The following is a 3,758-nucleotide window of genomic DNA, read 5'->3' as shown; positions in this document are numbered from 1 at the left end:
GATTTAGTCGACTAAAAAAAATGCAGTTTGGCTGGGCCTTGATGCCGTCGTAATGAGCTTGAAGATCTGCGAGTTTCAGCATGCAACCAATTTTGTCCATTAGTCCCTTCCTATAACATTTTAGTCTAGTTTTTATTTGTTGACGAAATTGTCAGTATATGTATATAGTCTCACTTCTAGTCGTCATGGCTTAGTTATAATTTAGTTTACATTCAGTTTTCGTCAGTGGAAAAAGGTAGTCGACGGACATTTTTCGCCTTAGTTTTAGTCGACGAAATCAACACTGTTAGACCCATCTGTGGGTCGTGTGGACACTTCTTCTTGGGCCTCTTTATTTTGGTGTTTCCTCCATTATCATTTCATTAGTATTGTTTCAAAACATCTGAGGAAAAAAAATACCATGAATTAAAAACAAATTCAATGATTTCGTCAGTAATTCCACGAAGACATGAACAATGTAATAATGTTTTAGAAGTAGTGAAAATAGCCGAACGTGAAGGCATGAAGCGACTTAAATTAGTATTTAATACTTGAATACTTATACTTAGTATGTAATACTTAGTACTTTCAAAAGGGTTTATTGGGGCACCTTACAAATTGCATTGTTTGTTCTACTGGCTTAAACATGTCAGTGTTTCTAGTGTTGCACTGTTGACAGCTAAAACGTTCTAAGGTGGTCATTGTGGGTGGAGTTAAGTACCTATTGTCCCTCCCATTGTCACACCCACTTCTGTCCAGCTCTAAGGTGTTAAAAATGTTGTGAATATTGAAAGGGACTTTTCTCAGCTTTGGGTGAAAGGCCCCAATCATTTTAAAATGGTTATATCTCCTTCAATTATTGTCCAATTTCATTGAATGATACATCATATGAAAGCTTACATTCTGTATAGCCTACTTTAATGATCTGTAATAATCTGTAATCTGTAACAATCGAGTTGAGGCCCTTTTTGCTGGCCCCTGTCACAGTTGTGAGCTTGTAGATCTGCTATTTTCTTTCTTTTTTTTTTTAACCACGATTTTGCAACCCATTTTTTTCACCCAGTGTTCAATTATCTAATGTATAATCCTGGGCGCTATACACTTCCTCTGCCAACGTGGCAGAACTCATGCTTCCTTCTATGCATGAGGAGTCCAAGCTGCTTCTTTTCACCTGACAGGGGGGGAATTTCTCCGGAAGACATGTTATTTCTGACCAGTTCCTTTCCCCTCCATCAGGCGCCCCGGCTGGCCAGGGGCAGGCAGTTTAGAGACCAGGATTACTGCATGTTTTTTGCGATGGTACCTACCCTATAGGGAGAACATGCAAACTCCACACAGAAAGGCCCTTTTGCCAACCCCACCTCGGGTATGGGCAGTGGGCACTGATGACGCGGAGGAGAGAGCACGCCCCCAGCGGGAATCGAACCCAGGGCCTTCTAGCTGTGACACCGTGCCCCCCACTATAGTGCCAGTCTTGTGGGTCTTGAGCTAAAATAAATTGGGAACCACTGTGACACAGAGCAGTGGTTCACAAAGTGTGGTCCGGGAACCCCCAGGGGGTCCTTGGAGGAGTTCCAGGGTGTCCCTGCCATAGCCATGCGGCTATTTCACATTTTGCTACAAGCTCACAGCTTGTAAATCTGCTCTCTTTGAAGAATTGTTTCAAAAGTGTTAATAATAATAGCTATTATTATTATTATTTTTGAATCATTGTGGGGGTCCTTGACACAAAAGTGTCGTCAGAAGAGAGAAGAGGATTCAAATCCTCGTCCACTTTACTCCTCCATTTTTCCTTCCTTCCTTCGTCAGATGGGGGGAGTGTGTAGAGCGACAGATAGAGTGAGAGGGCTATGGATGGGGGGGTGATTTGGGGAGTGTGTCGTGAGGACAGTGAGAGGGGCTGGGATGGGGGGTGATTTGGGGAGTGTGTAGAGCGACAGATAGAGTGAGAGGGCTATGGATGGGGGGTGATTTGGGGAGTGCAGTGTCGTGAGGACAGTGAGAGGGGCTGGGATGGGGGGTGATTTGGGGAGTGTGTAGAGAGACAGATAGAGTGAGAGGGCTATGGATGGGGGGTGGTTTGGGGAGTGTGTGGAGAGACAGATAGAGTGAGAGGGCTATGGGTGGGGGGTGATTTGGGGAGTGTGTAGAGAGACAGATAGAGTGAGAGGGCTATGGATGGGTGGTGATTTGGGGAGTGTGTAGAGAGACAGATAGAGTGAGAGGGCTATGGGTGGGGGGTGATTTGGGGAGTGTGTAGAGAGACAGATAGAGTGAGAGGGCTATGGGTGGGGGGTGATTTGGGGAGTGTGTAGAGAGACAGATAGAGTGAGAGGGCTATGGGTGGGGGGTGATTTGGGGAGTGTGTAGAGAGACAGATGGAGTGAGAGGGCTATGGATGGGGGTGATTTGGGGAGTGTGTAGAGAGACAGATAGAGTGAGAGGGCTATGGATGGGGGTGATTTGGGGAGTGTGTAGAGAGACAGATGGAGTGAGAGGGCTATGGGTGGGGGTGATTTGGGGAGTGTGTAGAGAGACAGATAGAGTGAGAGGGCTATGGATGGGGGTGATTTGGGGAGTGTGTAGAGAGACAGATAGAGTGAGAGGGCTATGGATGGGGGGTGATTTTGAGATGAAAGAGACAGTGGTTGATTAGCAGCGTCGGAGGAGGAGGAGATGATAAAACATTTCCTGAAACCAATCTGCACTCACACAGCTTTGACGTGTGTGCGTGTGTGTGTGTTTGTGTGTGTGTGTGTGTGTGTGTGTGTTTTTCACATCATATTCAATTCCATGAATGTGACTTGTCAGTGGAAGCAGATTTGAATTGAAACGCGGGAAACGGAAAACGTCTGTGATTCCAGTGATGTGATGAATACACTTCACTGACGGTGAAGCTGAAACATGCCCCCAAGACAAAAGCACTGAAACATGGATGTTTCAGCGTCAAGCCATCCATCACGCACGCACGCACGCACGCACACTTATGATGTATCCAGAGCTTTATAAGCATCGACAAAGATGAGTGTGAATCAATGTTGACGTCGCCGCTGCGCAAATAAACCTTTTACCAACACACACAGGCAGGCATGTGCACGCACACACACACACACACACACACACACACACACACACACACACACACACACACACTCTAGTCTCTCCAACAAAAATAATACGTTATAAGAGCGGTAAGCACAGTTTACATATTTTACTGTGGATGCATAATATACGGGTTGGGGGCTCCTCTCCTCTCCTCTCAAAACAATACAAGATGGGAGATTCTTCACTCTGTGTCCAATATTAAGCCACATATCATGATTTGAAATTAATTGTATAGCATATCTTAACTGCATCATTCAAACCAAAGGATGTTCATAACGTTGTTCTAACTGTAACTTATGTTTCTTGCATGTCAGAAAAGTAAAGCGAAACAATATGAAATAAAATCGCGATTTGCTCTCATTGAAATGTATGGTTGTGGAGCAGCTAGAGATATTGTGGAATTCAGCGTGAAAGCTTCTCTTTCTACAGCAGTAACTACAGCAGTAACAGGCTTTCTACAGCACTAACAGGCTTTCATGTGTTTGACTCGAAAGACAGATAGAAAAACAGGACAAAAAGGAGTAAAAATAAATCCATGCATCAGGTTTCAAAGTGATGTTCATGTGCGTGTGTGTGTGTGTGTGTGTGTGTGTGTGTGTGTGTGCGCGCGTGTGTAGTTTTTTTAATTGCGCGCAAAAATGACTGTTATGTAAATGATATGGGGACACATTAAC

The sequence above is a fragment of the Protomyctophum bolini genome (genome assembly GCF_963924005.1).
Source record: "Protomyctophum bolini genome assembly, chromosome: 1".
Classification (NCBI taxonomy): domain Eukaryota; kingdom Metazoa; phylum Chordata; class Actinopteri; order Myctophiformes; family Myctophidae; genus Protomyctophum; species Protomyctophum bolini.
This window is presented reverse-complemented; position numbering follows the sequence as displayed.